Genomic DNA, 23438 nt, shown 5'->3' with positions numbered 1-23438 from the left:
ATCTATGAGGTTCTGCAAAACGAGTCAAAATGACGATAATACCCCTAAAAATATGTCTAAAATGAGGTTCAGGGGCATACCAGTTGTGACAAGTTGACAGCCTCACCTGGAAATATGTCTAAAATGTGTCTAAAATAAGGTTCAGGGGCATAACAGTCAAAATGACGATAATACCCTCTTTTTGGAAGATATGCAAGCTTCTCATTTATTAGATCATTCAAGGTCCTAGTGCAACTCCTGAAAACAAAAAATATATTTATAAATAAACATCAGGAACAATACACCAATCATGTCTACAAACATGGTTGTACTGTCCTTTTTGTCCACTCCCACCCAAAAAGATTGAACACAGAGGGATTTCAAATGTGCAAAAGATGTAAACGCCCTCATCAAGCACTGTTTTAAATTATGTTAGTTTAGGACGCCTTGACTATAAATAGGTCAATAGAATTAAAGATTAGAGAGGCAGTAACTAAGTTTAGGCACTATCTTATATTTTTCATTTTTTCTTTTCGTTTAGTGATTTTAAAATAAGAGTCTAGTTTCCTTCTCATATTGTCTTTGAGATGAGCTGAATATCTTCATGTATTTTTATAAATATTTTTTTATCAACAATGTTATAAAAATATGGGATTTTTTGTTGTCATTTGGTGATTTATTTTGTTTAAAATAAATGGTGAAAAAAAATCATTTCCAAACACACCCAACACGGGGTGTTTGACACTCATGCTAACTATCACTTTAATAATAATAATAACAATAATAATAATAATAATAATAATAATAATAAGAATAGCAATAAAAATAATAAGAGTAATAACAATAAATTTTATAGCATGGATAAAAAAGGGGGAGAAAGAGATACTTGCAACTGGCTCTGAATACAGGGTCAAGAAATAGAACTAATGTTAGGATTTTTACAAGGAAGCTAAAGCCAAGTAAAATGGTTAAAAGTATCTCTCACTCTTAATATTATGGACATGAATCCTCAAACATACATATATGCCTTCACAAGATCATGAGTCGATAGTATAAAAGATGACAAATGAGTAGCATAATTATGTTCTTGAAACATTTATAGTACTTATACAGCAAGAGCAGATAGGATTTCATCAGTTTCATTGAATGAGTCAATCCTTGCGACTACCTATCATACATAAAAACTCCTTTGTCAATCCCTACTACTTCAAAAAAATGAACAACCCCTATTTTTTAATGTACTGTTTGGCTTTAATGTACGATGCTCTATTTTTTAATTTTCCTTTACTAACATCTGTTAATATATCTTTCTATAAAAGTTCATAAAATTTTAAAACAAACACATAAAACTATTCAAACAAGCTCAGATTCAAAATTTTAATAGTATAAACAAAAGACTAAACTACCCCTAATAACATGCTGAAAAAGTAATATGAACAACATGCAATCCTGAACTACAATAAAAAGAAAATAGTGATTTATACTAATAACATGCTGAAAAAGTAATTTACTAAATAAATAAATAAATAAAAATACTTGGATGCTGAAAAAGTAATTGATACCCTATACAGTTTTGTTTTTGCACAGTTTTGGTCCCTGCTTCAGTTTTGTCCCTGTACAGTTTTGGTCCCTGCATCAGTTTTGGCCACTGTACAGTTTTTTTGTCCCTATACAGTTTTGGCTTGTTAGTACTTTCTGATCCATAAAAAACATTCTAAAAACACTACTAAATATTGGCTTGTTAGTATATCATGCCTTCACTACGCTAAAATCAAAACCAATATTAATAATATATTATACCGTCATTATGCTAACAAATAATGGCCAATACAACCATAAAAACATTCTAAAAACACTACTAAATATTGATGTTATTAAATTATTATAACATAGTTACATAAGGACAAAAAATTTCATTTACTCGTTTTTGTCCCTGTTTTCAAAACCCTGTCTCTGAATTTCATAGTTTTTGCATCAGCCTGCACATGTACAACAAATACAAATATAAAATTTTGTAAAGGATTGGCCCCTGAACATGTATTTGACATATGATTGGCCCCTGTACAGTTTTTTTGTCCCTGTACAGTTTTGGCCCCTGTATAGATTTTTTGTCCCTGTACAGTTTTGGCGACTGTACAGTTTTGTTTTTGCACAGTTTTTATCCCTAAACATGGGTAATCATTGTTGCTTTAAATGGTAAATAATTATGTAGGTTGGAAACAAAATGTTTAATGGATAAATCATGGATTTCCTCTAGTAGATTATCAAATGCATAGGATGAAGGTGTGAATGCTTTTCTAGAGTTTGCACAAAGTAATAATCCAAAATTAGATGTTATTCCATGCCCTTGTGTAAATTGCATCATTTTGTGTCACCACTCAATTGACAATGTCCGTTATCATTTATTTGCCCACGGCTTCGATGAGAATTATAAGATTTGGTCTTTCCATGGAGAAAAACAACCCAAAAGTGATTCTAGATGCCCTAACAATTCCATTCCTCCTGATGCTATTTATACAAAGGATATGCTACATGATGCCTTCAAATATGTAGACGAAGAACCTGATTCGTTGAAATCACTTTCTTGAAGAATGTGATAAGACACTTTATGTAGGGTCAAAGTATAATGCACTTAGTGGATTATTGAAATTCCAACATTTGAAGGGTCAGTTTGGATGGTCTGATGCTAGTTTTGATGCTTTGTTGTCTGTCCTAAAAATATCTTACCATCCAACAATACCATCCCTAGCTCGATATATGAATCCAAGAAGTTGCTAAAAGGAGTAGTTCTACAATATGATAAGATTCATGCATGTGAAAATGATTGTGTTCTATTTTGGAAAGAACATAAAAATGCTTCTCAATGTCCAACTTGTGGCACTTCTCCTTGGAAGAAGAATACCAAAAACGTACCTTCAATTTTTTTTTGGTATTTTCCTATCATCCCTAGATTTAGAAGAATGTTTTCAATACCACAAATTGCACATGACTTAACTTGGCATGCACAAGGTCGGATCAATAATGGGAAGCTTACTCATCCTCGCGATACCCATTCTTGGAAGCTTGTTGATAACACGTGGAAAGAATTCGGACAAGAAAAACGAAATCGTAGATTAGCCTTGTCTGTCGATGGTATCAATCCTCACAAGTCATTAAGTTCCAAGCATAGTTGTTGGCCGGTTATCCTTATAACATATAATCTACCCTCTTATTTGTGTATGTCAAGAAAATTCATGATGTTGACTCTGTTGATATCCGGGCCAAATCAACCTGGTAACAATATTGATGTCTACTTAGCACCATTGATAGAAGATCTAAAGCTCTTGTGGGAAACTGGCGTTGAGACCTTTGATTCTTACAAGAAAGAATACTTCAATCTAAGATCAATATTACTTTGGACTATAAGTGACTTTCCCGCATATGGTAATCTTTCAGGGTATGTTACCACAGGTTATTATACTTGTATAATATGTTCAAAGAATACTTGTTCACAATGGTTGCCAAAGTCCAAAAAAGTATGCTTCCTTGGGCATAGAAGATTTCTACCACTTTAACATCCTTTTCGTAAAAGAAAAAAACATTTCAACAATCAACAGGAGCATGATTTTATGCCACAACCATCATCAGGTGAAGATATTTATGACTATCTCCCGGGATTCGAGACTACATGGGGTAAGAAGATAAAGTCAAAGAAGGTAGGATCAAAGAAGATAAAGTTAAAGAAGATAAAGTCAAAGAAGGGAGCGTCAAAGATGGAAACGCCAAAGAAGGAAAAGTCAAAAAAGAAAAAAGAAAGTATCGACGAGAGATCTAAATTTTGGCATAAAAAGTCGATTTTTTAAACTTGAATATTGGAAGAAGTTGCTTGTTCGCCATCAGTTAGATCTCATGCACATAGAAAAATTGTGACCGAGAGTCTTTATGGGACAGCGTTGAATTTGCCTCATAAGACGAAGGATGGATTAAAAGCACGACAAGATCTTGAAGCGTTGGGCATTAAGACTGAATTACGACCTCGACTAAAAGGGGATCGACATTCGCTTCCGCCTGCCAAGTACACATTGAATTCCATAGAGAAACATCTATTTTATGATACCCTGTCTATCATAAAAGTTCCTCATGGGTATTGCTCTAATTTCAAGAATCTCGTTTCGGATGATGTTTCAAAGATGAATGGTTTGAAGTCTAATGATTGTCATGTACTAATGCAACAACTTCTCCCTTTTGCAATCAAGGGGGTGTTAGATGTGAAGGTGTGGAGAAAAATCCTAAGCCTGTGTCATTTTTTCAATGAGTTGTGTAGTAAAGTGGTTGATGTTAGTAAGCTAGGCAGTTGCAAAGTGACATCGTATTAACATTATTTTTGTTAGAGAAGTACATTCCTCCTTCATTTTTCGATGTCATGACTCACTTGATGGTGCATTTAGTTAGAGAGGTGAGGTTGTGTGGCCCGTTTCATTTTAGGTGGATGTATCCATATGAGAGATACATGAAAACACTTAAAGGATATGTAAGAAATCATCATCGACCCGAGGGTTGCATTGCAGAGTGTTATGTGGCGGAGGAGGCCTTAGAATTTTGTTCAAACTACTTAAAAAACATGAAATCAATTGGCAATCCTCATGAACGTGTTGATGAAAGAATCCGCAGCGGCAAGCCTTTATCAAAGGCTACAATCGATGTTGTAGATGCTCAGTTACTTGATCAAGCTCATCTTTATGTATTACGAAACACTGTTGTTGTGGAGCCGTATATAGAGTAAGAATTACATGAAACTGTATAATCTTATACCATTATCTATCATATAAAACATTCTTCTAACTTGTAATACACTTCAGGCAACATATGTTGGAATTGAAGGATCTCAACCTCCGTCACGCTCGCAAGAGTACATGGTTGCAGAGCCAACATAGTCAGACATTTATTAGTTGGTTTAAGAAAGAGGTTTACTTTTAAAATAAGATTGTTAGAATTACAATATTTTTAATTATTTTGTTTGAATTACATTAATTAGATATTTTTCTAATAGGTTCGAAAACGTTTGGCTAACGGGGAAGATATTTGTGATGATGTTCGTTGGTTGGCCAAAGGGCCTAATTTTGCTGTTAGTAAATATAGCGGTTTTGCCATAAATGAGTATCGTTTTCATACAACATCTCGAGATGAATCTAGAACAACTCAATGCAGTGGAGTATCTTTAGTTGCACATACTCTGCAGATTGCTAGTGCAAAAGACTCCAATCCTGTGTATGGTGCTGTTACATACTTTGGTCGTATAAAGGAGATATGGGATCTTGATTATCGCATGTTTACTATTCATGTATTCATGTGTGAGTGGGTTGATAGTCGTGGAGTAAAAAAGGATGATTTAGGATTCATGGTAGTTAACTTTGATAGGCTTGGTCAGAAGTCTGAACCCTTCGTATTAGCTAGTCAAGTCAAACAGGTTTTTTATGTTCAAGATCAAGAAGATGAGAATTTGCATGTTGTTGGATTCACACCACATAGGATGTACAAGTATGGATCAAATGGTGCAACTGATGATATGTTGGAATTTGATGCTACTTTTGATTTAACACAAGACTCTGCTTTATTAGACCTTGATGATGATTTTTTGTGTACACGCCCGGATGGCAAGGGCCTATTAGTTTAAATATTTTTTTTGCAGAATAATAAAGTTTTTGTAGTTACAATTTTAATGTTTCTAATGCAGTTGAAAAGGACGAAAGCTAAAAATACCCGTGCACATCATAAATACAATCATCGTTTGAGCAGAAAAGGATATGCCAGACTCATTAATGACATTGTATGATTCCCACTAAGTATTGATTATATTATTTGTATATATTTTTGTTAATTGACTTTGTTATTCTTGACAATTTAGATGCAAGAGACCAGCAAGACGGAAGAGGAGATTGATAGGACACTATTGTGGAAAAAAGCAAGAGAGTTGAAGACAGGAGGATACGAATCAGATGTGAAGATGATTGTTGATAAAATTGTAAATTTCATTGATTGCCAAATATATAAAAAAATAACATTTGTCCTATTTTTTTTCTAACATTTGTCCCAATTTTATTACAGGATGAGCTGCAGAAATCGGGAAGCTTTGGAGAGGTTACATTTGGAACATATGATGTGCTTACAGAGGCCTTGGGTACTCAGGAACAACGTGGGCGTGTACGAGGGATGGGTAAATTTATAACGCCACAACAATACTTTTATTTACCCAAGAATGTTAAGTATTACTTGGATATTGAGAACGAGAGGGTGGATAAACGAATCAACAAACTTGAAGATGACTTGGAGAAACTAAAAAGAGGTGTACTTAATGTTTCTGAAGCCGCAAGTTGCCAAGTAGGGGGCGTCATTGAAGATGTTGAAAAAGAACGACGAGATGAATCACTTGTCAGTCCTTGAAGACAATTATGAAAAATATATTTAAAGTATTTTCTTTTTCTACAAACTAACATACTATATTTTGGTAGGATAATTCATGTCTTCTTGCGGTTGAATTTGGTGCAAATGTAGTCGCTAAAGGAACCATAATGAAGTATAGTGCATCAAGTATTTTGAAAAGTATTTGCATTATTACTATTTATATATTTTCATTTTTTAGAAGATTGGATCTTAATTATTATTTACGTTTATGTAACAGATGAAAACATTGAAGTTATGATGGAAACAATTTTACAAGGAGAAGCTTTAATACCGATTCCACTTGAAGAGGAGTTCATTGTGAAGGTCAAAGATGCACTGGGACACATACTAAGTTGGCCAAGACACTTAGTTATTCGATGCTATGACCTGGTAATACTATTTGCACACAAAGTTTTCACAGATTTACCCTTGGTTTTCTTAATTTTTCTGATATTTGTGTGAGTTCTTTTTCGGCTTCAGTAAATGATTCATGTTTCATTCTGTATTTTTGATAATTTTTGTAGGGAAAAGTGGTGGCGAAACCTATGAAAAAACATGCAACACCAGTGAAGAAAGATGAAACACCAATGAAGGAAGATGCAACACCTTTAAAAGAAGAAATAGGAAGTAAAAAGAAAGAAAAGGGGACTGGAAAAATGGGTGATGGAAAAAAAGAACCATGTGATGTGGAAGAAGGGAATGATATGGAAGAAGGGAATGGAATAAAAAAAAAGATTAAAAAGGAGAAACAAAATGTGACCTTGCAAAGAAGGTGGACCAGAGCACAGATGAAGACAAGGATAAGGATTGAGAAGAGTAGTATTTTGAAAATGACTGAAATAATGGCTGATGGACAAGTTACAAAGGTTGATTCTATAAAATTGCAAAGTGAGAACGATCTTTTTGGGTACGATAGTTACACGTACTTAAGTTGGGATGATTTTGAAGCAGTTCTTACAATGGATGAGCTGACTGGTGCTGTCATTGTGTCCTATATGATGTACGTGCAAGAAATTTAATTTAAATAACATTGTATCTTAAAACAAAATTTGTTTAATGAATTTAGTGTTTGTATGATAACAGGGTGTTGTTTAACAAAATGAAGTATGGCCCCCCAGAAAGAGATCATGGAATTTGCTTTGTGAACCCGACATTAATCTCACCAAGTATGCGTAAAGGGAAATCTAAGAATATTGACGTTGCAAGAAGAGGTTTAGCAAATCGGTTGTCTAATAGAAAGGGCAAAGACATCATCTTTATGCCCTACAATCCCGGGTTTGATTTTGACATTTTATTTTGAAAATAATTGCAATTATGTTATTTAACTTTATTTTGTTTGTGGTTTTTGTAGAAGACATTGGGTAGTGGGTGTACTAGACATGAAATCTGATACTTGCTATTATCTTGATTCCTTGAGTTCTGGCAATTTCAATATGTAGTTGAAACAAATTGTTGATTCGTAAGTAATATAAATTAACAAAAATTTGATGTGAATACAATAAACACCTATTTGTTAATGTTTTTTATAGGGCAATGGTTATGTACGCTACACAAAGTGGATCCAACAAAAAGGTTAAACTAAATTGGGTTAATGTTACGGTCAGCACTTAATTCCTTATTGAAATTGCAGTTTTAACTTTATTTTTTGGATCAATTGCAATGATCATTTAATATGTAATTGTGTAGTGTCCAGTTCAGCCCGGATCTACCGAATGTGGCTACTACATGCTAAGGTTCATGAATGAGATAATGGAAGAAGGAATTGAAGTGTTGGTCAAAGACAATGTAAGGATATATCATTCTACTTTCATTACTATAATTTAATAGGAAAGGCATTGAAAAAGGATTATTTTATGGCATCCTACTCTCACAATTATAATTGAAATATTAGGTTACATGAAAAAATAACAACGTGCTTTCATTCATTTGAAAGTACAATGCTCTATTAAGAAAGAATAATTTACATTTTATGCTTATTTGTTAAATATAACAACTTACTATTATAGAATATGTTAATATGCTATTTTTCATTAATAAAAACAAGATGAAATTTTTTTCACAGATCGGGGGTGGAAAAGTTGTGTACACAACTGATGATATCGATGAGATACGTGAAGAATGGACAGAGTTTGTTACGGGCTTCATTTATCGATGATATGTATGGTCTTTTGACAATGTATCCGTAAAACAATGTTATGGTTAACAGTGAAATGCTAGGTATGGTCTTTTGACATGTGGTGTAATGCTAGGTAGTCTTTTGACACCCATGTGTACAAGTTTTTGTTAACTTTTAGTAACGTTACTTAGGTAACTTGACATGTAACTTTTCTCACCGCTCAAGCCTTCCGAGCCACTCCTTCAATGTTACCACCAATTCTGGATCCCAAAATTGCTCCAATAGATGAAGGTTCTCCCCTCCGGACTCCAGACGACATTCCGGAAGAACCTCTTCCATCTTCTCCTCCCAAGTTCACTGTTAACGAGAACATGATGCATGTGATCTCGGTTCTAAACAAAGGCAAAGACAAAGGAAAGAAGCCCATCACGGAATCCGGACCTCCACCAAAGCAAAAGTTTGGATGGTCTCAGGAAGAAATCAACAAAGCATTAGAAGACAACATCCGAATCCAAGCTCTTAAAGATAATCCTGATCTGATGCGTGGTATCTCTCCACTATGCCGTGAAGGAATTATTCGTGATTCGGACATAGTATTCTTCATGTACTATGATGTCCCTACAACTGATTCTGAACAACTTGATCTGCCTCTCTCTCCATTCAGCAAATTCTACACCAAATTTGCTCCTCTCCACCCAAATGATGATCCAGAATTAATCATCCGGACAGAGCGTGAAAGATTGAAAACTTTCTACTCCAAGAACGCACAACCTCAAAACGAAGTGTGGACAAGGAAGAGGATTACAAAATCTCTGGGTTTGGAAGAAAGATCTTGGTGAAGTATGAACTCAACTGCCCAATGTTCCGATATCACATCATCCAGAACAAACCAGCATACCGCACCATCACCGATGTTGACTTTTCCTGCAATGAATCTGAACGATGTCATTACCATTGCTGCTCATCTCCAGAGTCTTCAAAAATATGACATAAACATGGGTGCTTACCATGCAACATTAGGCTTTCTCAAGGACTATGTCACATAATTTTGTCGATGCGACTATAAGTTAGCTCATTTGTTCGGAATTGAAGACTTTTTTGCAAAGATCGAATATGTGCTTCCGGAAGATGAACTACTAGTTGAAGGTCCTATTGATGATCCGGTTCTAGGGTTTGTGTACAAGACAAAGAAGACAAACAAAAAGGACTTTTTCCGAGTCCTTGACAAACACCTAGTTCCAACAAAAGCCCTCAAGAAGTTCATCAGTAGAGCATCCAAATCCGAAGCTTCTGAACAGGCCAAGGCAAAGTTTGTAAGTCAATTACAATGGTATGTTGAGGTCAGATATTGGCTGTTCAGAGTGTACATGTTCATCAAGGAAGAAGCAAACTAATATGACTTGATTGCTAAGTTCACTTAGGGGAGATTGTTGGAACGTGAAAGTGAACCTCAGTCAGAGTTCCGAAATGTTTTTATTGGTGTCCGAAATTGAAGCTACGCTCCGGAATCTCAGTTGTGTCCAGACTTGAAGATATGCTCCGGATGAGAAGATCAGTGAAGGCATTCCGAAATGTTAGCCTATCCGAATCAATGGACTATGTGACCATAATGTTAGCCTATCTGAATCAATGTTTTGTCTTTGTGCATTTATTGTCTTTGTCATTTAGTTTGATTTAACTTGTCATAGGACTTAGTCTCTTTGTCAAACACGGATATTCAGAGTGTCAGATGTAACTCTTTTTATCCGGTCCTATGTATGTAATCAGTTAGTACCACGTACCTCATTCTCTTATTTATAGGAGCTTTCAATGTTAAATCAAACGACAGATTGTTCAAACTTTTTAGCAATATTTCATTTACTTCACTGTCTTTACAACATTCTCTTTGCTCCTTATTTATTAACTTTAATTTGATCTTAATTCTCATTCTTCATTTATGGCTTAAATATTTGTTGAATAAATTAACTCAGACCTGACTGGAACATTCATTAGCAAGCAGACATTTATCTTAAGTATTAACTCAAGGTTTGAGTTTTCAAACCTTGTCCCTGCGCATCAGATCAATTTGTTTTCTCACTTTACTGCTTTGTGTGTGAGCCAACAGACCGGGGGCATTCCAATCCGATGGTTGATTGGTCCTGAGGGTATTCCATCCCGAGGATGATTGGACCCATTGTATATTGGCATTCCAACCTGGGATATTCCATCTTGAGGATGATTGGACCCGGAGGTTGACTGGGCCTGGGGTATTCTAACCCAATGGTTGATTGGACCTGACATGTTGTTGTATATGTTATTTGTGTCACACCCCCAAACCAAAACGGCGGAAACGTTCGGGGGTGGATGACGTCATGTACAATATCACAATAATTGCATCATAGTAATCAAAGTAAACGCAACCATTACATTGAATAAGTAAAATATTTACATCTTGTTTGATACATGTTTGTATACACCAAAAGTATAGCAAAATATAAAAAGACGTGACTCTATATGCTCCATCTTCTCAAAAGCTGCGGGAGTACCTATCTACTGATTTCCTGAGAATACAAGCGGTTTTGAAAAGAGTATCAGCACTAAGATGGTGAGTTCATAAGCATGTTTTTGTAATGAAAATATGTTAATGAATCAGTGAAAATGTTTGTATGTTTCCAAGAAATCCAATATTTTTTAACATGTGTGTTCGTTACAATGTTCCATAATGTATTAGTTCGTATGCATGGTTACCACCAGATGTATTGTATAATGTTGTTTTGAATGAAAACCCTTTTTGTATGAAAACCCTGGCTATCACCAGTATGTATAGAATGTTCTGTTTGAAAACCATGGATAGCACCAGTATGTATAGTAGTTTCATTAATTAAAATAAAACTAAGAGTTGAAATCCCTGGAATCCTCCAGTTGTAGTATGTAGTAGTTCTATTAATGAAAATAAAACTAATGAAGAATAAAATCCCGTAAACAATAGGTTAGTTTATAATGTTGTGAGTTTGTATAACCATGCTTGATATGACCTAGTGACCTCTACGACGTTCTTCAGGCGTTGGACGTTATGACATTTGTCACCCCAGGCATGCCTGCCTAACTGTAGCTAGCAGTTCAGGTGTGGGATAGTCAATCCCAAATAGATCTATTCACAAATCTCATGCTCTCCTTCCAGGAGACTCTGGTTATACTATGATAGGATTTAGCCCGCACCCCGAAGGGTAAGATTGAAGTGATGTCTCACAACCCTGTATTAACTAGTTTACGTGTATTGTTATGTTGTCATATACTTAATTCTGAATGTATGCCTTGTAGAGTATAAATAATTATACTTCAATAATTATTTAGTAATGTACTCTTGTTATCCGAAAGGAATTATTGTATGCCATAAACTAGTTCTACCATAATTTATATGATTGATATGGTGTACGGTTCTTGAATTTGTAAAACAGTGTACTGAAATCCCAAACTATACCTATTATAGTTTGCATGTGTGTTAAATACTCGGTTCATGTATTGATCTGGAAATTATGCAAATTTTTGGCTGTAAGTTGAAAATGTCCCTTATGCTCAGCATGTTACAAAAGGGATAAAATATCTAAATATTTCATAAAAATGTGGAAACCTTTTGAGTGTATCAATTGCATAAGTTTTAAATCCTGTCGTGATTTTGTGCATAAGTTCATAAAAACTATTTGTGTTTAGCTTGTATCCTCCCCCTGAAAACGTTAAAATAGTAAAATCGTAGGGGTATGAACTCACTGTTGGTTGCGTGTATGCCGGACAACGAGACTGGAATGAGGACCCTCGAGTTTGTTGTATGCAAAGCTAACGAAATCCTAATAATAACTAAACACATATTTGTATTTAAATTAGCGAATCCATTAATTAAAGTGTTGGAAAAACAATTGCTTTTGGTTAAGGATTGTTACCGAGACTCGATCGAAGTGGAAAAGTGGGTCTGCAGCCAAGATTCACGGTGTAGGGCTGATTGCGGCCGTGAAGGGATTACGGCCGTGAACTGTTCTCGGTCGTGAACGGTTTACTTCCTTTGAAGGTTTTACGGTCTTTGAATGGTTCACGGTCTGTTCTTGGTGAAAATTTGAAGGTTTGAAGGGTTCACGACCGTGAACTAATTTCGGCCCTTGAAGATTTGAAGATTTGAAGGGTTTACGGCCGTGATCTCAAGAACAATAATGCTTGATTTGATGAAAAGACGGATGTTTGATGCTCCAAAACGATTTTTAAGGTGGATTGAGTGATAGATGAAGAGAAAACTTGGGTTTTTCGGGTGATGATTTTAGAGAGAGAAAGTGTGTTTTCGGCCATAAAAGTATAAATGAGGGTATGAACACGTATATATAGGCTGATTTCATGGTCGGTGGTGGGGTCCACCAGCCGTGATCGGTTTACGGCTGTGATCGGGTTCACGGTCGTGAACACCAATCAGACCGCATTTGCTGATTTTCGAAGAACACTCGGGTTTTCGCGCGATTTTGGTTCCGACTCTTATATATAAAATTTAATTATATAATTAATGATTTTCCAAGTTATAAGGATTTGATGGAACAAAATAAAATTAAAAATTTTATTTAACGGAATCGGGAAAACGTTAACGGGAAAAAGGTTCGAGTTGTCACAATTTGTTTGTGTGTTGGTACTTTGGGGGAACTCACTAAGCTTTGGCTTACGGTTTTTAGTTGTTGTTTCAGGTACTTCTGATGATCGCGGGAAGGCGAGGGCGTGATCATACACATCCTCTGTTTATGGCTTTATGATTTTGGGATACTCTGATATGGATAAACAATTTGGAAACAATGATTTTGTAAAAATTTTATTACTATGGGTTGTTTTTAAAAGTTTAAATTGATTGTGATTTTTGGGATGTTACAAGTTGGTATCAGAGCCTTGGTTTGAGTGAATTGGAGGAACACTCGTGTGAATCCAGTCTCAAACTAAGGAAATGAAAAAGTTATGAAAATGATTTTCAAATTTTTTTTGAAAATAATCAAAAGAGGATCTGATGTCTACAATCAGCTGGAGTCAGTAATTAGACCCTAAATTACCATACTTTTATTTGATATTGTTATATGTTAGAACAACATGCTAGTGATAGGCTAGGGATCTTCAGGAATTGCATGATAGAATTGCCATATTATATGATGCCTGATATATTAGCTTTTTCCTTATATGAAATTGACATCATTATTGTAGTTGCTTAGTGTGTACCTCTAAATTGTACATAACTAAGATTTTTTAGCCTGAGAATGTTTGATTTAGCCTTATTTCATGTTCCTTGTCTGGTTGTGGGCTTAGGGTAGAATCAAGTATTTGATTGTCTATAGGATCCAGAGTTATGTATGATTAACATACACAAGTGCTGCAGGGTTGGTGGAAGTTTCATGGATGAGTTTTGTGGAGTCATTCGGCCAGTTGTGTAATGTCTAGCCTTCCAATAGGAAGTTAGAATAGGGTGTATGCATATTCTAGTGAGTATTTTTAGGGTTGTTGTGATGATCTTCTGAGACAAATATGGGTAAGTGTGGAAGGTAGTATGGGCCCGTACTACCGGAAGCACAGGACCCGTACGCAAAGCAGGGAAGTCAACACCCCCTATGGTTTTGTTGGGAATTGGTCCATATGGTATATTGTGCATGTATCTGATATCTCCCTTGTTTATTTTCAGTATGGTGGTTACGAGGCGATTTGAGACGAGATCCGAATCAGGACCAGAATCGGGTGGCCAGGATAGGCCAGCTTTGACAGAGGACCGGGTTAGGGAGATCATTCACGAGGAGGTCGTTTCTATCATCCGGGGTCAGATACCAGAGTTTTTTTGGGTCTACTAAGACTGCCATGATGGAGTTCTTTGATGACCGATATGTTGCACTCTCTAAGACAGCTGCTTCTACAGCCACCGCAGTCGTTGCTACTGCGGGGATTAGCGCTGGGAGGGCTTTCCGGTACTGGGAATTTGATCATTTGAATCCCCCGATGTTTGGAGGAGTTCATGATCTGATCATAGCCATTAGGTGGTTGTCTAACATGGAGGGATGTTTCTTTACGTGCTCTTGCCCAGCTGACCAGAAAGTCAAGTGCGCTTTGAACCTTCTACGGTCTAGAGTGAAGGATTGGTGGAGGTTGGTTACTAGCTTGTACTCTCCAGAGCAGAGGGCTGCCATGACTTGGGAGAAATTCTCTGAGATGTTCCGTTCTAGATATTCTCCACTGGTGGAGTGAGAGAGGTTAGCCAAGGAGTATTTGGATTTGAGGCAGGGGACCGAGTCGGTGATGGAGATCACCAAGATGTTTACAGAGAAAGCTATGTTTTGCCTTGAGTTTCCTACTTCCGAGAAGGCTCAGATGACCCGGTACTTGAGCAAGCTCAAGACAGACATCCGACAGTTTGTGTCCATGTAACGTTATACTTCTTTGGTAGATTTGAAGGAGGCCACTAGTCGGCGTGAGATTGAGATGAAGCTCCAGGCGAAGGAGCAGAGGTAGGCACTAACGTAGCCGCAGCCTGCACCAAAGCGGTTCAAGGTCGCTGATGCTAGATCTGGGAGTCATAGGGGCTACACTTGCGGAAAGTGCGGCAAGGTTCATGATGGAGCTTGTCGATCTTCTTCAGGATGCCACAAATGTGGCAAGCAGGGCCACATTGCGCGGTACTACGGGCAGCAGGCTCCTGTATCTGGATCGACTCAGGCTCCAGCGCCGACTACTCTGAGGATCACGGATGGGAGCCAAAGTCGGGCGGAGCCCCCGAGGGCTTGCTGTCGCGCTTTTCAGCTTACTGTCGAAAAGGCCATAGAAAGACCAGATGTTGTGACCGATATGTTTCTATTTGTTGTTCTGTGGATTATTTTTTGGAATTCTTTTATTTATTTCTCTGATAGGTATGTTCTTAGTGAACTCTTTGCCTGCTCTAGTATTATTTGACTCGGGAGTGAGTCATTCTTTTGTATTGCGATCTTTCGGTAGGGATTTTGGTGTGCCTCTTTATGAGTTGGAGTTTCCGTTGCGGGTTTCTATCCCCAATGAACACGGGGTTTCTACATCCAATATATATTAGGGTTGTGTATTTGAGATCTTTGGGGTGTCCTATCCGATTGATTTGATCATTATCCCCATGCGGGATGTACGCGTAATAGTGGGTATAGACTGGCTGAGCAGGTTTGGTGCCATGATCGATTGTGAGGGCTAGCGAGTGGTAGTTCGAACCCCAAGTGGGGGAGAACTGGTTATCTATAGAGATGGCACCATGGTTGGTTCTGGGTTTTGTTCAGCAGCGAAGGCTCAAAAGTATATTCAGCATGGGTGTGTGGGTTACCTGGCTTTTGTGGTTGATACTCGGGTTGGGGAGCAGACTTTAGTTTCAGAGGTACCAGTTGTCAGGGAGTTTGCCGATGTTTTCCCGGAGGAGTTACCCGGTGTGCCTCCCGATCTACTGCTAGGTGCGGCTCTGATCGCCAAGGAATCGTGCGGCTTGGCACCGCCTAAGATTCAGGAGTTGTCGTCTCAGCTTCAGGAGCTGTTAGGCAAGCAGTTCATCAGAACGAGGAACTCGTCGTTGGGAGCGCCGATACTGTTCGTCAAGAAGAAGGATGGTTCACAACGGATGTACATTTATTACCAGGAGTTGAACAAGTTAACGGTAAATAACCGTTATCGCCTTCCACGGGTCGATGACCTCTTTGATCAGTTGCAGGGTGCATCTTGGTTCTCCAAGATCGATCCGAGGTCCGAGAATCATCAGGTGAGAGTGAGAGAGGGGGACGTGGAGAAGACAACATTTCAAACTCGTTATGGGCATTATAAGTTCGTGTTGATGCCATTTAGGCTCACCAATGCACCTGTTGTGTTTATGAATTTGATGAATCGGGTGTGCAGGCCGATTCTCGACTGATCTGTCATTATGTTTATTGATGATATTTTGTTGTATTCCAAGACTAGGGAGCATCACGAGAATCACCTTCGAGAGCTTTTGGGAGTATTGAGGCGGGAACGGCTGTATGCCAAGTTCTTGAAGTGTGAATTTTGGTTACGATAGGTCCAGTTCCGAGGTCATGTCGGTAACCAGGATGCGATTTTGGTCGATCCAGCCAAAATCGAGGCTGTGATGCAGTGGGAGGTTATGAATTCTCCCTCAAAGATCATGAGTTTCTTGATTTTGGCGAGATACTATCGGAGATTTATTCAGGATTTCTCCAAGATTGTGGTACCCCTCACTCGTCTGAAGAGGAAGGGAGTGGATTTTCGATGGGGGCTCGAGCAGCATTCGACATTTGAGACTCTTCGGTGGAGGTTATGTGAGGCCCCAATATTGACCCTACCGGAGGGAGTCAAGGATTTTGTTGTGTTTTGCGATGCATCCATCACCGGTTTGGGGGCGGTCCTTATGCAGAGAGGACGAGTGATTTCTTGTGCTTCATGGCAGCTGAAGCCGCATGAAATGTGATATCCTACTCATGACCTGGAGTTGGGGGCAGTGGTGTTTTCCCTCGAGATTTGAAGACATTATCTTCATGGGTTACGTTGTACTGTTTACACAGATGACAAGCGTTTGAGATATCACTACTAGAAAATACCCTTTAATGACACGCATTGCTTGTCATAAAAGCCACATATGACATGAAAATACGTGTCAAGGAAGGCCCTATCATAAAGGAAGACGACACGCTTTTGCGTGTCGTAAACTTATGACGTGCATTTACGACACGCATTGCGTGTCAAGGAAGGCCCTATAATAAAAGAAATGACACGCATTTGCATGTCGTAACCTTACGACGGGCGTTTAGGACACACATTGCGTATCATTAAAGCCTTATCATGAATGAAGATGACACACATTTGCGTGTTATAAACTTCAACAACCATTTACGATATACATTTACAACGTGCCTTTACGATACTAATTTACACATAATACAAAAATATGGAAACAAATGTATACCAAAACAGTCAATTTCATCCAATAACATCATGTCAAAAAAATTTAATACATTGATATTAAGAGGATCTGATTGTACATTGTTATTAAGAGGTTTTCCCTAACTATATAACCTAATACTACATTGCTAGTAAGCGACACCTTCTTCTTTCAGATATCATGTCATAAAAATCCTCCATGTCATTGGTTTTCCACCTAGTGTACCATGTGTTTCGTGATAAGGGTGTCAAAAAACATCCTCCATGGAAACAAATTAGATGTATTCTATGATATCTAAGCAATCGACAGAAGGAATAGCAAACCATGTTTTTCTTGATAAGGGTGTCCCTCTCCTTCTCAGATATTTAATAATGAACTCTGAAGTGCTAATGTTTCAACTACCCATCTAGACCTGTTTCTACAATGTAATGCTATACAAACTAAAAAGATATGTACAGAGATGATAAACATCAAATTCCAACTAAGTAGAGTTAACTTTGCTACCCCTGACCTGAGAAAAAAATTGCATATAATGTTTCACTTGTAAAAAATGATCATTTCTTTGACAGTGAGTAATATACTATATTCTCCTTTCTTATTAGAGCATTATATTTTCAAATAAAAGAAAGTACGTTGCTATTTTTGCATATAACCATAAAATGGTCATCCTTTCAATACTGTAAATGATCATTGCAACATATTTGGTAAAAAATATGGTATAACCTTTCACTTGCTCACAATTAAGATATTCTTGACCGGTAAAAAAAAGTCAAAAATACTTCAATATTCTTGTTTTCAATTAGACAATAAAATCTTAGAACTAAGAAAAAGAAAAAGTACCTTTTCTAGAAGAACTACTGATGTTTAAGCATAAACACTTAAAACCTCTTAGTAAATCTGAAATAAAATAAATCAAATGCAAAAAGTAACTATTGCTTGCGAGTATGAATGTTAGCCCCACATATTATCCCTTCTTAATTATAATTAATATCAACTAGTTTCCCCTGCACCACGTTAAAAAAAATCAAACACCTTATCAAGGAGATATCAAAACTCATAATTGTTTTCTTCCCCATAATAAAACACTTTATTAAGGAGATATCAAACCTTGCGAGTATGAATGTTAGCCCCACAAATTATTTTCTTCCCCATAATCACGTAAAATCCTTCCCACTTCAGCCTCTGGGCATAAATTTAGAATGTCTTCAGCTATCAAACTTACCTGTAATTGTATTAGTAATACCCCTGTTCCAATCAGTTAAGCGAACAAGATATATAAACAATGATTAACTAATTAATTAATTACACATGTTGATTCTGATTTTGACCTGGGGATCCATTCTCATATTAAGGGGTCTATCACCAAGCACACTAAATCCTCTTTTAGCATTGTTCACCAACATATATATATATATATATATATATATACTTATTAAACATTAATATTGAAGGTCATGGATCTTTACAAAATAAGATTTTTTGAAAATTTCTTAGACAAACAAACAAGATGAAACATGTGTGAAATGGTTAACAGTTTACATGCCTGCATGGATGACATTCCCAAGTCCATTAGGATCCCATCAATTGGTGAAGTTAGAAGCTTCTCATCCACCGCATATATTGTAGACTTGATGTTCTTGAAATTTCGCAAAAAGGTATGTGTTTTTAAGTTGGAAGTCGAGTCATGGGACATGGAACTTTGGATCAAATTAATCTTGATTTTTTCATGGGCAACAGGATGAAAGTCCAGTCCAACATATGACTGCATCTCGGGATGAGCCTGAATTATCTGTTATCTCCAGCACAAGAAATTAACATCAGACCCAAAAGACATTAGTACAATCGAGAAAACCCTTTTTCCAATTCCAGGGCTTCACATTATCAAAGGATCATTGACCAAATAACAACAAAATGAATTCTAAAATCAAGCATGTAATAAAAAATAGAAAAAAGGGGAATCATATTCACATACGACGGAAGAATGATCGGCGGCTCCAACGGTACAATTGAAAAATGTCTAAAGTTTGTGGGAATCAAAAACCTCCAATACCTCACCTAGCATCACCGGAATATGACTCTTGGTGTCACCAAATTGACGAAAGCTCTCCTCATCGAACTTTTTATCCGATCGGGTCCTCCACTTCACTACAGAATCTATTAGAACTCGACGACTAGTACCAATAACGGAATTATCTTTTCTGTTTAGCTTTTTCTTGTTACGAGTAGAAGCAGATAAGGTAGTGGAATAACTGGCGAGTGCGAGAAGGGAAGAGGAAATTCCGCGGTGGTAGCAATGCAACGGCGATAAGGTGAATGAAGGATGAAATAACAGTTGCTTAAGACGATAAGCTGAATACATATGCAAGGTTTTGACTCTCGATTCAGTATAGGGAATGAACCAAACAAGAGCCATCAAATAACCTATTAAGGTAGAGTCCAAGGAGGTGAGGCGGGACACAGTCACAGGTGTGGTGGAAGAGTCACAGTCGTAGTCACCAGTGCGATGGAGGGGTCGTAGACCCAATTGAGAGTGAAACGATTCTGTTGTAAGCATTAGCTTATCGTTGGTCGATTTGTAATGAGGAGAGCCTGAGGTCGCCGGAGGAGAAGTGACCAAAGGCGAATCAAGGTGAATCGTCCATTGTTTCAGAGCTCAGAGAGAAGCGAGAGTGTTTTCATTCTTGAAAAAAACCCTAGCTAAAATGGCCACAACGATTTTGTGGAATTTAGTATTTGGTGATGTTGCAATTTTGTTGTGCGAGAAAAGAGGAGTGGTGATGATATTAGGGTTTTTTTTGGGTATTGATCAGTGAGAGAGAAGAACGATGGAAATAAGGTAGAGGATAAAATGGCGGCCTTTCAAACTTTTGGGATTTTCATTTCCCCCTAAGCTGCGAAAGAAGAAAACCCGCGTTTCATTAAATAAAATATAAAGCGACATCTCTACACGACACTCATTTTAACATAGGTTCCCTACGTGTTATTTTTTTTATTGGACACTAATTTTAGGGCACACAAAAATGTGTGTCCTCTATCCTTCATTTTTTTTTAAAAAAATGGACATTATTTTTAGGACACACAAAAAATGTGTATCCTAAATCATTGTGTATCATTGTTTGCGTGTCATTAAACGAATGTTTTCTAGTAGTGTATCTTATGGACTAGCCGAACATGAACATGAGGCAATGCAGGTGGCTGGACGTAGTCAAGTATTATGAGTGCGAGATCCTTTACCATCCGGGTAAAGCGAATGTGGTAGCGGATGCATTGAGCCGCAAGTCGACTGGATCTTCAGTTGGAGGGATGTGTATGCGAATATCCGTTGATTCTCCGCTTTTGGGTTTGATCAAGGAGGCTCAGGCAGATGGAGTTCGAAAGGAGAACTGGAAACACGAAAGGATCAGGGGCGAGATCGACAAGTTTGTCACTAATAGTCGGGGGTTGTTGACCCGATGCAATCGGGTTTGGGTTCTAGTTTTCGGTGGGGTCAGGCAGAGAATGTTGGAAGAGGCTCATAAGTCTCGTTTTTCTATACACCCGTGAGCCACCAAGATGTATCGAGATTTGAGATTAAGCTATTGGAGGTTCCCATGTGGAAGTGGGAATAGATCACCATGGATTTTATCACCAAGTTGCTGAAGATGGCCAAGGATTTTGATGTTATATGGGTCATCGAGGATCAATTGACCAAGAGTGCCTACTTTTTGGATATCCGGTAGATCTCTTCGGCCGAAAAGTTGGCCGATGTGTACGTCCAGGAGATCGTTGCATGCCATGGAGTTCCGGACTGCATTCTTTTAAACCGAGATGTTGGTTCACTTCCCGATCCTGGCAAAAGTTCCATGCCGAACTGGGCACGAGGTTTCATTTCAGCACTGCCTATCACCCGCAGACCGCTGATAAGAGTTAGCAGACCATCTAGACCCTTGAGGATATGTTGCGGGCCCGTGTCATTGATTTCGGTGGGAGTTGGGATGTTGGGTTTTGAGCATTCTAACACTCCTATGGTGTACATGCAACCCTATAAACCTTGGATCTATGTTTTCTCTATTATACATGCAAATATTAAATATTCCAAGGTTTCATCCTAACTAGCATATTATGAAGCACCTATACTACAAAGTTCTAGTTAGATGACATACCTTTTGATGTAGCTTGATGTCTTCAAGCTTTAAGAGCTTAGCCCCAATAGTGTGGAAGCCTCAAATGGAATCACAAATCACCAAAACATGCAAAGTGAAACACAAGAATTAATGAATCAAATATGGTATCAAACCCTATGAATATAAATAAACACTTTTATTTATCACCATATTGATTACTCATTATTCATTGTTTCGGTTTTATCAACTTTATACTTGAATTAAAAATACTAGTTGTCCCATGCTCCAAGCATGTACACTATGTTTTTCTTAAACAATAGCTTTGCCATACACCAAGTATGCAGTCTATGTTTGTCTATGATCCTTACTTTGTGAAATAAACCAATTGAACATAATTTCAATGATTCTAATTTCACACTCCCAAATCCTTATCGAAAAATATGAGAATTTCAAATTCCTATCATTTATCGAAATCTGTTTAGATTTTAAACTTATATGCACTGACCCTCCTATAATGAATATGTACAAAGTCACAAAGACTTGTCAACAGTCATTATAAGGTATTCCAATGGAGATCAACTCCATGGAAACTAAGTCTCATATTCAAAGTACATTGCTTTGGACATGCTTCTTGCATTAAGTTTTCTAATCTTACACATATAACTTCCACCTATGGAGACAACTCCATATTCTCATTTTGACTATCACTTCTGAAAAAGAGATGCCTCTTTTCAGAATATGTCAATATGGTCCTTCCAAAATTAGCACTATACTTCCAACTGTCCCTGAGCAACCAATCTTTGGTAAACCTCAGATTGTCCTCGACAATTGCTTAATCATTTTAGTCATATCCAATTCTAGACCTTTTCCCTTCTTAATGCCTCTGGACATTTGGAAAAATTTAGAAATGACAAATATTATACCACATGCAATCGATCCTGTATCCAAAGCAAATGGTACACGATTCATGATGTCTCACATAAAGACATGATTCTAGACCAGTCTTTTGCTATAATATTTTTATTTGCCATGTTTTCAAAATTTGACTATGAAGAGGGATGCCGTAATCATAATCGAATTTTGAGAACGCAATATATAGAATTTCCTTAAGTTGAACCAATCCAACATGAAATTCATATATATATATATTCTTGACTAAAGATGATTAAGGTCTCAATCTAAGCCTTTAGAACTGAAATGAAGTATATCCTCTCCCTTAATTATAGCAAAACAACTTTTTCAATCCCTGCAGCCTCACGAATTGAAACTTTTGTTTTCTATAATTAACATTGCTAACTTGCAACACTAACAGTAATTATCATGCTCCCACTAACATGATGATTATTAGCATAACACTTATGCTCCCACTAGCTTTGACATGTACTCAAAAATCAGCTGGACTTCTATAAATCAATACTTTATTGACTTTCTTACCAAAGTTCAGATTTCTGATATGAGATGCTTTGATAAAACTTTATCAAAATCATACACCTTTCCTTAGATAGCATGCATGTGTGTCTAAACAATTTCAGAACTATGAAAAGGGATGCCGTAATCATAGTCTCAATTGTTTAGACCTTTTGCCATCTGCTTCAAATCTACTTGGTGGAAGTGTTTCCTCACCATCATTTTCATGAATCGGAGAGAAACCTTATGACCCTTAGATTTTATGGTGTATGTGTTCTTATCCATGTGAATCGTCAAAACCATAGTCACAAGACAAGGATAATGACAAATCCAAACTCATATGGACTGAACTTATGCAATCTTAACTTCTTGCCACCTGGCAGTACAGGGCCTGCCATTGCTTCCAAGTTGTTATGCAACCAATTGAGAACTTTCAGAACTCCTGTGCAAAGCCAACTTTAACTGGAATGGGCACAGAATATGTCAACACGATAGG

General features: G+C 37.2%; 1 pseudogene; it reads right to left on the bottom strand.

Annotated features, from left to right (window-relative positions):
• Window positions 1-18555: 18555 nt before the first annotated feature.
• On the bottom strand, window positions 18556-19986 carry LOC145105439 (uncharacterized; annotated as a pseudogene).
• Between the last annotated feature and the right edge of the window lie 3452 nt (window positions 19987-23438).

The sequence above is a fragment of the Lactuca virosa genome, chromosome 4, assembly GCF_052849685.1.
Source record: "Lactuca virosa cultivar CGN04683 chromosome 4, Lactuca_virosa_CGN04683_v6, whole genome shotgun sequence".
NCBI lineage: Eukaryota > Viridiplantae > Streptophyta > Magnoliopsida > Asterales > Asteraceae > Lactuca > Lactuca virosa.
The sequence above is the reverse complement of the archived record's forward strand: the minus strand, read 5'-3'. Positions and strand labels throughout refer to the sequence as shown.